The sequence below is a fragment of the Alligator sinensis genome, unplaced genomic scaffold (assembly GCF_000455745.1).
Source record: "Alligator sinensis unplaced genomic scaffold, ASM45574v1 scaffold335_1, whole genome shotgun sequence".
NCBI lineage: Eukaryota > Metazoa > Chordata > Crocodylia > Alligatoridae > Alligator > Alligator sinensis.
The window spans coordinates 655,694-666,557 of NW_005842354.1; the positions used below are offsets into that span (position 1 = coordinate 655,694).

Below are 10,864 nucleotides of genomic sequence, written 5' to 3' on the forward strand. Positions count from 1 at the left end.
CAAACCACATGTTCATTTTCCTGGATGTATGCTGTACCTCCAAACATACTATAAGGGTTATTAAATTTCACAACTACTGAATGATGATGTGCCAAGCATTCTGGAATCTCTGGAGTGGAAACACAGACACCTACAAGTTACCATTGCCATGCAATTTGGTAAAATTTACTGTAGAATTCGTTGGCTTAAAGATGGGAAAAGAAGACCTTTCATAAAAATTAATTCAGCATTTTTCCAAAATTAATTTATAAAATTAATTTGAAAAAATGCTGAGTACAGTAGAGCGAAGATTTTGGAGGAAGATTTGTGGTTTCCAGGTATTTACATTTTACTTTTAAGACTTTTTTTTTTATTTCCAAGTAGTGCATAGATTCATATAGTATTGCAAATGCATTTAGTACCTCTAAATCTGTCTCCTAACAAAACCATATGAAGAAGCAAATGTTTTAACATTTAATGTTTGATGTGACCGTTTCCTTACTACTATTTTTTTTTTATGTTTGTACATCAGGACTAGTGCAATTGAGAAGAAAAAGTAAGAAGCTAGACTCAGATGAAAAAAAACCACCAGTGATTTGTGTGCGCGCACATTTATCAGGGAGTTTGGAAGGTAGGCAGTGTTTTGGTTTATCCCAAGCTACTAAGTTTTATAAACTTGTGTAAACATCTGTATGTACTGACTTTAGAAAATGTACATAGTACAGATGCATAACTTTGGGTTGTAGTACTTCACAACATAGTATTGTATGGTAGTTCACTGCCTTACAGTAGTAATTACATTTTATTGTAGAGTTTCACATCCTTTATTAGTTAAAAGTGTTGTCTTCCTATGCTGACTAATTTAGAGCTACAGATTGTTGGATGCTAGTTGCAGTTTTCCTTTTTTCATTTGTTTTATAGTTTGAAGTTTTAGGCTGCATTTAGTCAGTCTGCTTTGCACAGATTCCCTCAAATTGTGGTAACTTTGTTAGACGTTTCTTTAAGATATGGTTTCTCCGTAAATATTGCCAAGGGTATGTGCAGTTGCATGGCATTTTTATACAGGTTGATGGTATAAATGTTTTTTGTCTCAAATAGTGGAGAAATGAGAGAGAGCATAACGGCTGTTAATGGAAAACAGTGAGATTTTTAAGCATCAGTGTTGAATACCAAAGTATCTACATTGTGTTTTTAGATGTAACAGTTTATTGTGAGATCTTTATACTGAAAGGGATGTACGCTAAAAGTGCAAACTTACTGAATGCTGCCTGTTTATTGTGCTCAGTGTTTATGCTGTCAGGTTTTGTAGACACTCTGAATTTGTTAACACTGATGAACATAGAAATATTTGTATTGAGGATGTTTCACATTACATTTTGAATTTCACTTAATGTCAGTACAGAAGGAAACTAACATCAATATACCTAATAATTAATGTTATAATAAAGGATCTGTCCTCCATTTGACACTGAATGACTTGCTGCATTACATTAAAAGGCTTAAATTTCCAGTATTGAGGGCTCTGAGTGACCTAATTTAAGAATGATGTAATGAGATGTCTGTAGAAGGGCTGCGAGTTGTATTTTTTAAAAGTGAGCTGTAGTAAAGCTTGTGTTTAGCACAAACATCAGCAGATGACCAATCTTTATCTCTCTCAGGCTCTTCAGGAATTCATATGGAATCATAATGATAAATCGTATAATCATACTCTAAAGGAACACTTTTGTCTATTGGGGCATGTTTAAGCTTTTTTTTTTTTTTTTTAACAAGTCTGTGGACTTTTTACTTTTACTACTGTATTTATCCAAATCCAAGATGACTGAATGTAAGGCAACCTTGCAATAGTAGACTTTATACATGCAAAATTATACATTTGTTATACATTTAAAATTTTTCCATGTTCATAGTATGGAGGGTTATCTTAATTCATTGCCTGTCCCCCAGCCACTTCCCTTCCCCCTGTTGTTTGCCTCCCTCAGTGCCTGTCCCTCCTTCATTCTACGCCCCCAGCTTTCCTTGTCCTGATACCACATATCCTATGTGGTGGCTCTGGTGCTACCCCCTCGCACTGTGCAGTCTCTCCTATGGTTCCCCAGCTGCCACATTACAGGCAGCAGTGGTGGCAACAGCCCTGGCCTCGGGCAGGCTCTGAATCACAGCTGCCACCTGCCCTGGGCTGGTGCTTAAATCTAAGATGAGGATCTCTTCTCTCTCCCCCCCCCCCCCCCAAATGTAGAATGGTGGAAAAGCTTGGTCTTGGATTCAGATAAATATGGTGCTGTCCTATTTCTCTTGTTCTTAGCTGTTTTTTTTTTTTTTGATCTTTCATATTTCTTTTGTGAAAGCTTGGATATTTATTTTCTCCAAGTTTTCCTGTTTTCTTCTTCCCTTAAGGTTTAGGAAGCTGGATGATTGTTACCATGGTTGAATTTATTTTATCAAGGACATTGTTCTTTTTTTTTTCTTTATTGTTTCTATCCTAATGAGAAAGCAACACACTTGTTCCTGCAAAGGCTTAAGCTTATGTTTAACTTTATGCCCTGTAATAGTGAATTGTTTTTTTACAAAATGTAAAAATAAGTGCATGTACATTTTTGCAGGATTAAAGACTAAACCTTCTAGGTTGTATTTTTTTTTTTAAATTAATGCATTTTTAACTTGTAAAGGCATGTACGTTAAATTGTATGTTAACCTATTTCTACCTGAAGTTCAAGTAGCTAACTTGTATTCAGCTAGGTTCTGTATCATTTGTAAATTATGCCATTCTAGAGCTGTTCCATTAAATCAGTGAGACCGCTTACAGAGCTGGATACTTAATGAGTATGCTCACATGGTAATTAAAGAACAAAACAAAACAACTAGTTGTTGTTCATACAGGGTCTTATAAAAATATCTGAATTTTTTTTTCAGAACTGCATTTAGCCATTGTTCATGATCATAAAAACAGCTCAGGTTTCAGTAGGTTGTACTATTATTGCAAGATAAGAATGAGGTTACATAGTTTTGGTAAAGTTCAGCCACTCCAGAGTCTCAGGTTGGTGTAATTCTAATGCAAGTAACTTGGTAGAAATACCTAGGTATGGACTGGGCTCTGTTTTCTTTCTTTTTCTTTTTTCTTGCCCTGCAAAATCACTCTTAAACTTGGGGCTTCTTTACACGCTACAGTTGCATGTTTGATCTGGATGAGAGAGGAGGAGTATTGTTTGAGCCAGTTTCCATTTTTCAGTTACTATACAACCCAGGTTGGTTCATCAGTCTCAGATAATGGTTTTAAATGTAAAGAGTTTGTATTTGTCATAGTTGTTTGAACTGTATTCTAAGCAGGATCTCATAAATGCTGATGGCTGATGTTAAGCTAACTTCCTAGACTCTGCTTTAATTGTTAAATTTGGTAAACTATGGTTCTCAGCCAGAGGGTTATAAAGAACCCAAGGAGATTGTGATCATCTTCCTCTTCACTATAGCTAGATGGGAAAGCTTTCCTGAAGCTTCCCCATTTCTAAAATGAGGTCTAAAGAAACATATATGATGTTCTTTTTTCCCTCGGGACTGTTTCTTATTTACTTTCGAATATTCACACTTTTTCCTAATGTGAATTGAAACTGACAGATAACTGAATGTGTGTTCATTTCTGCCGGTGAATTAAGGGGATGCTGCCAATTACCATTCTTTTTTTAACTAGGCTAATTTCCAAAAGTATTTATCTCATTATCCTAAAGTAAGTTCTTCAGATATTTAAAAAAATAGAATTTTTCTGTAAGCACTCACACACTTTCTGATTTTTTACTTTTATTATTGCACTGTTGTTGATGCCCTACATCTTGAAGGGTTTTTGGGGGGAAAGAGGGGAACTTTCCTCTGTGGATATTTAGAAGCAATACATGAGTGGTGGTAGTGTTTAAATGCAGGTATCATGTACTAGATATAGCTGCCCATCAACACCTGGGAAACCTGACTTCATAAAGTATTAACAAATACCAAAATAAACAAATTGGGGGGGAAAAAAAAAGAGATCTTTACCCCATTTAATCTCATTCACTTTCAGCTATGTTAAGTGGGAACTTTTTATCTACTACGGTTGAGAACTTTTCAGGTGGCAGTCTTAATTTCCAACTTGCCAGGGTCTCTTTCACATGTAACGGGTATGCCTTGCAAATTGTGGGCATATCTACACGAGATGCTTACTACGCAGTAGCTGAATAATACTGTGCAGTGGTACATCACAGCACAGACGATGTTAATAGCCTGTTGTGCAGTGTTGTTAGGCTACTGCACAGTAGCATCACTTGAGACATTTGCCGGTGCTGAGCAGTAACTGGTTGCTGTGCATTTATTTAGTACTTGCTTATACAAGTATTAAATAAATGCATAGTAATCATTATGCAGTAGTGTCTTACGTAGATGTGCCCTAAACTTACCTGAGGGTGGATGTTGGAGTTCTTAATATATTGTCACGTGAGATGTATAATATGTACGACGATAAGACCTAATGGAATAAAGAAGAAATTGTGTAGGAATCAAAATACCAGTTTAGGTACCAATTTTCAAGCATTGCTGTATTTTGGGAGGCCACTCATTGCAAAATTACAAGGCTTCAGTTATTTTGGTACACTGAATGCTGCTTATGCTGTGAAGGAGGGGAAAAAAAGTGAGCCATGTGATAATCTACTAAATAGAATACTAGCTATGAGTTTTTTTGTGTTAGCACAGAACTGAGATTCAGCAATTTTGCAATACTGGTTCAACTTTATGTAGTGAAAATGAATTTGATATCTTATTGTAGATGAAAATGTTATGAGTTGTCCTTCAAGATGCCCACACTAGGTGTGGGGTAACTTATATAATGGTTAGTATACATATAAACTTTACGTTTAGTACAAAAAATGTAAAAGGAAAAGAAAAAAGGGGGGGCATACAAGAATTTTTATTCAAAGGCTAATGGAGTTGTCAAGAGGCTGATTCTTCAATTATGAAAAATAGTGAAAAAGTTTGATGTTGGGTTGTGGTAGGTAGGGAGACTAAGGGAAAAACTGCACCTAAAACAAAGTGATTGTTTTAATGCTTTAGTTATGGCATCTATTGATATGTTAGCAGGGATCCATATGTAAATTAAGGAAGAAATCTCATGTGGTTTTAGTGTGCTGTAGTTAATGTTTCAGTTGCATTTCATCTTGCCCTTTAATAGATGTATATACATTGCTACAGCCATTGTAAAGCTAGATGATTAAGTGAGTGATTCTCTTTCTTCTTTGTGATTTCCCCCTCCCCATATCCTGTCAGTCTAAAACATTAATTGAATATTGGTTTGGGCTGTGACAGGTAATCTGAAGGGTTTTTGGGGTTTTTTTTGTCCTTTTACTCTTCACATGGTTTAAAATTATGTTCTTGTTCAATGATTCTCTCTAGCATATACCTATTGAGTCTTTATTCCTGGGCCCTCCATATTTAATTACAAGGTATTGCAACTTTTGCCAAAAAGTGGTATAAGGGAACTTGTCCTTGAAAAAGGGTACACTTGTCTGTCTTGAGGCAGAGAAAATGTGGGTTGTTGATTGGGGGGGGGGGAAGGGGAGTGGAGTGTGCGGCCCCAGATCTGTGCGGGGTGGGGTGTGGGCTGGAGCTGGGGCTGTGCTGTACTCTTCTCACTGGGGGCTGGGTTTGGGACGGGGGCTACGGAGGAGGATGCAGCCACCCCAAATTTTGCCATAGCTCCCTCCCAGCACCCCTATGTGCCTGGTGCAGCCCGGGCTCTTCCTGGCGCATGGGTGGAGGTGGGGCGTTGAGCTGGGACTGTTGGGTGCATGGTGGCGGCAGCTTTGGAAGGGAGCTACAGTGAAATTTTGGGGTGGCTGCAGCCCCCTCTGTAGCCCCTGCCCTGAGCCTGGTGCAGCTGCGGCTCCAGCTCGCAACTGCAAGCCACTTGCCCTGCTCTACGCAGATCCAGGGGCACATGCCCCCTCTGTGCACTGCTGAGGTGCAAGCAGCAACGGGAGTTGTGCCCCCAGCCCCTCCCCCATGAGCTGTGGCTCTGTCCTGCACCACACCCTGCCTCAGCTGGGCAGCGCCTGCCCCTGCTTCTGTCCCCTCCTTCACTGCAGGGGGATTGATCTGCCCTCCCCTGTCCCCTTGCACTGCAATGGAGCTACCAGCTGGAGGCAGCTCTCCATGCTATATCGGAAATTGGATCGGTATAGACTGATAAACCTCTGTAAAGATCGGATATCAGTATTGGTCCCAAAAATCTCTGTTGGTGCGCCCCTAAGTCTGTTTGTTTCCATAACATTTGCATAAGTAAGTTAATGAAGTACAGTCTAGATGAAACTACTGTCAGGCAGATTTATAACTAGTTGGAAAATCATGCTAAAAAATAGTCTTCAATGTCTAAATTCCAGTCTAACTGGGAGGAAGTATCAGTTGGGGTTCCCCAGGTGCTTGTCCTGTGTACAGTACTGTTTGGTATCTTCATTAAAACTTGAAGGATGAAATAAAGTGTATACTTAGTAAACATGTAGAGAGTTTGGTAATGTGTCCATGGTTTACTTGTATTCCCTTGTCCCATTGCTGTTGCTATTTGTCTTTTCTTCTTTACTGATTATATGGTCTGTTATTCTAGTCCACTTTTTTAAAACATTGTGTCCCATCCTTTTTTTCCCCTCCCTCAGCCCTTTGTCATCTCCTTTTTCTCTGCTTTAACATGAGTGACTTGAGGCTGATAGTAGATTGGCAATGTAAGTTAGCTTTGAATGAGATGTTCTGAGTAAGTCACTTCTGAAAGTTGTATTGTGGCTGAAGGCAGTTGAACGAGGCCCTGCTGGGAAGCCACTAGTTAATAGGAGCACTGCAGCACCACTGAAGCAGCTATTTCTTATAGTACGTAGAACTGGGATGAAAATATATTTACTTTGGTTTTATGGTCTTATTTTACTAAGTGGGGTAGTGCCTCAGTAGGGTGAACCTCAGCTGATTGCTTGCTTTGTTGATTGAAAGCTGTGGCCTTTGTATGGCACTTTATGCACCTCTAGAGCAGTCTTTCTTCTGTAATGCTTGCTTTCTGCAGTCTTCTGTTTGTGAATATTTTCTTGCATCTGAACTAAAACTTATTAAAATCAGTGGGGCTTCTTATTAGTATAAGAAAAAAATAATGCTATGTAGAAAAGGCTGCAGGATTGAGGTGTAAATTAGATGAACACCATAGAACAGGTCTATTCAATCAGCAGCCCATGGGCTGTATGCAGCCTGCAAAGGGTTATTGTGTAGTCCATAGGCTTCTGTCTGGCCACCACTCCTGCCCTTGCTCCTGCAGTGGCTGGTGGCTCTCTGGAGCAGGAAAATGCGGCAGGAAAGGGGTCTGCTGAGCCTGCTACACACACAGCAGGGAGAAAAACAGGTGGGGCTTGCATTGCTCATATGGTAGCTAGTGTGTGGGAGAGCTTGCGTTTGCTGTACAATGGGTGAAGGGGGTTCTCGGGGAGCCCGGGCAACATGTGGCCTCTAGCAACTCAGAAGTTGGACAGCCCTGCCAGAACAAAAAGAAGTTTTTTAGAATATAGGTAGAGGTAAGGAATGGCATGGATGAAAAGGGACATCAGGAAATACAGTTGGAGAAATTACCATTGCATTAAATTGAGAGAAGTGCTATATACTGTTTCGTGTTATATACCATTTCAGCTGGATGGAAAACGTCTGACCAGTCTCTACTTGTGATCTTTTACCTAGTAAGTGTTCAGTTCCATAACTCCTGTAAGGTATTTCCCTCACTTAAGCCCTTGTTGTTATATACAATTTCTGCTCTTTTTTTTGTGCTCAGTCAAGTATGCCTTGGAGTTTTTTTTTAGCTTGAGCTACAGTTGTTGATTGTGAGGGGTGTGTGTGTCAGGTTGAACCTTTCAGCTGCAATTGACTGAGCAGAAAATGGAAGGCAAGTTGGAGAGAAGGCATCCTGACTGAACCTATCCTAAGAAGCTGAGAGTTGAGTATGTTTGCATTCCTCATTTCTAAATGCCTGTGTGTGGTTATTAAGTGTGGATCTGACTAAGGTTTTTTTAAAAGTAGTCTTGTTGTCTTCATCCTGTTTCTGATTGCTGAGTCATTGCTTCTTCCCATCAGCCATTTTCCTGTCTTCAGTTTCTTTGGCTTCATACCAAAAAGCATAGGAAAAGTCATTTTGTATTTAAAAAAAAAAAAAAAAAAATCTGTGGGTGAATATATTCGCTTATGAAGGAAGGGCTTTAATTTTCCTTTGGTATGTCTCATTCTTTATCATTATGTGTGGACTTTTAGAATGTGCCCTGCTAAGATTGATCACTGATGTGTGAAATGACCAAATTATAACAATGGAGAGTTTTTTGAGGTGAGTAATACATTTTCATGTGTAGCATTCAGCAGTGTGTTCAATATATGAAGATCACATTTTCTATGCTTCTGTATTGAAATTTAGTGGGCTGATCACTTTGCTTTGCTTCAATGCAAAGCTTTATTTGGAATGTGTCCAAGCAAAACAAGCACCAAAGCAAAGTAATAGTAATTTTTTTAAGCTGTGACTTGGAAATATCTATAAATATAAAATAAAATATGTGCACAAGGCTTAAAAATGTATGCAATGCCTTGTAGTTTGTTACATACTAAGGAAACAATATAATGTTGCTACCACACCTTCTTAGATCCATACACATTGAAATTTAAAAAACAGAAGTAACCGCTTACTGTCTTTACAGCAGAACATAGTAACATTAACAATCAATTTAGCATATTTTAAAATGCAACTTCCACTGGGTATAGAATACTTAACTACAGTAAAAGCTCTGTTATCCAGCATCCCCTGGTAATGGGGGACGCTGGATAACAAAATATGCCAGTTAATTGAGCGGCCCGGGCCGCTGCTTCTCCTGCTGCATCTGGGGCATCCTTCCGTCCCTCCTGCGACATTGCTGCCCGTCACGCGGGCCCTGTGGGCCCCACGGGACAGGGAGGCGGGCCCCGCACAGCCTGTTATGCCCCTGGGCTGTGGGGGCTCAGCAGCGCAGGCTGCTTTGCCACCAGCCATGGGGGCTCGGAGAAACCGGAAGTGCCACGGTGGACACTTCCGGTTTCACTTTATCTTGCAAGCCAGTATGGTGGTTAGTATAGCACGCTGGTTTATAAGATGCCAGATAGCCCAGCCTTTACTGTTTTCTTTTCCTGTACTTCTGTCTATCTCCCGCAGGAATCTTTCATTAGGGTGATGTTTGCATAGGGCAGGGTTATCCAGCTGGCAGCCGGGCCTTAGCGGCTGTTTTGCCCACTGCTGCATAGCAATGAACAACCCATGGTACCACCTGCGCAGCCCATGTGGTTGGGGGGCTAGTGGGCTGTGTGCTGCTGCAGCCCAGGATCTTGGGGTACCTGCATGACAATCCTATTGCCCATGTGGGATGTGCAGGCCGCTGCCACCTTGGCCAGTGTAGTGGGGGAGATTTTTGAGGGGGGCTGCCAGGCACAGGCACCATGTTTGGCCCTCAGCTGCTCCAAAGTTGGGTAGTCCTTGTCATAGGGGATGGTTGTTGCTTTAAGAGTGTACTACCACTGTTATGTGTGTGGGACTGGTTTGTAGGTCTATGTCAACTCGGAATTACCAGTGGAATTCTCCAGCTGTTCCACAAAGTAAGTTTAAAATATGGATCAAGGTAAACATATGTGTGAATCCTCTTAGACAAGTCCCTTAGAATTCGATGTAATGCTGCAGTCAGAAAAATATTCTCTCCTTAAGGAGGTGACGAAAAGATAACTTGAATTAAAAGCACTTACAGCTGAGAATCAGGTCTTCTGTCTTTTGATAGTCCTGACAACCCAGGAATTGCCATTGTAGATCAGATCAGTGGTCCAGCTAACCCAGTACGCTGTCAGAGAGAGGATTATTATAACCTATTATTTGCTTCAGAGGAAGATAAAAGATACCCTGCGGCAGGCAGACACAGAATAACCTTCCCCAGGGAAATACAGTTTTAAACTTCTGTTATGTCCTGAAGCATGATGATACTTTCGGCACTCTAAAAATAAAAAAATTAACCCCACACCACTTCTCTAACTCCAAAAGTTTGTCTTGCTATTGCTGTTCTGTCACTGGTGTAGACAGGGCATGCACATTGTACCATTGTGACTTGCTTTAAGCAGAGTTAGATGACTCCATAGTGAAAGCACTTTGTTATACTAACTTTCTCAATTTTAGCTTCTGGTGAGACAGTACTCTTGGTAGGGCAGCACTAAGATGGAAAGATAAAATTTTGAGTAGGAGTAACTTCTAGCCACACGTTTTTTCCCTTTGCAGAAGCAAACTTGCTAGTTGATGGGCCTTGAAGTACAAACTAAATATCAATGCTGCCTTCCTGTAACAGAAGCTAAAGGGAGAAAGAGATGTCACGACTATCTATTTCATTACTGCTAAGATATGTTTTCTTTAATTTGACATGACACTTTTACAGCAGAATTTTCCTTTCTCTTGCAGTAGGTCTAGATCTGTCAAACACCAGAGCAGGTGGGGATCACTGTTTATGAACCCTACTGGCAACAACAGCTAGTGGTTTCCAGACCTGCTGCTTCCCAAACTACGGTGCTTATAGAACACCTTACAAACTGCCAGTTTAATCCCAACCTTTTACCTTGTTTCTGTCCCTCCTTGAAAGAAAACTTAAATGTGTTAGACTTTTTCAGGGGTTTTAGCTTCTGAGGAAAACTTTGCTTTACAGTAAGTAGCCTTTTCTTCCAACCCTAAGCTCAGCATGTTTGAAAAGTGCAGTTCTGAGAGAAGGTGGCTGCTCTGCTCCCCAAGTCTAGGGTGTACTGATAGAGAATTTTTGAGCCAATACTGATGGCTTAATTTTAATGAGCCATATCCGCCGATACTGATCCG

At 40.2% G+C, this 10,864-nt stretch overlaps 1 protein-coding gene across 4 annotated transcripts in view; it reads left to right on the plus strand.

The window, feature by feature from the left end:
• The first annotated feature begins 511 nt into the window (after positions 1 to 511).
• The window catches only part of NCK2 (NCK adaptor protein 2), a 125,248-nt gene continuing 114,895 nt past the window's right edge, over positions 512 to 10,864 (plus strand). For all 4 annotated transcript variants that reach the window (XM_006029064.3, XM_025210521.1, XM_006029063.3 and 1 more), the window contains exon 1: positions 512 to 610. The gene's annotated coding sequence lies outside the window, so the exon portion shown is untranslated. The remainder of the gene's footprint in view (positions 611 to 10,864) is intronic.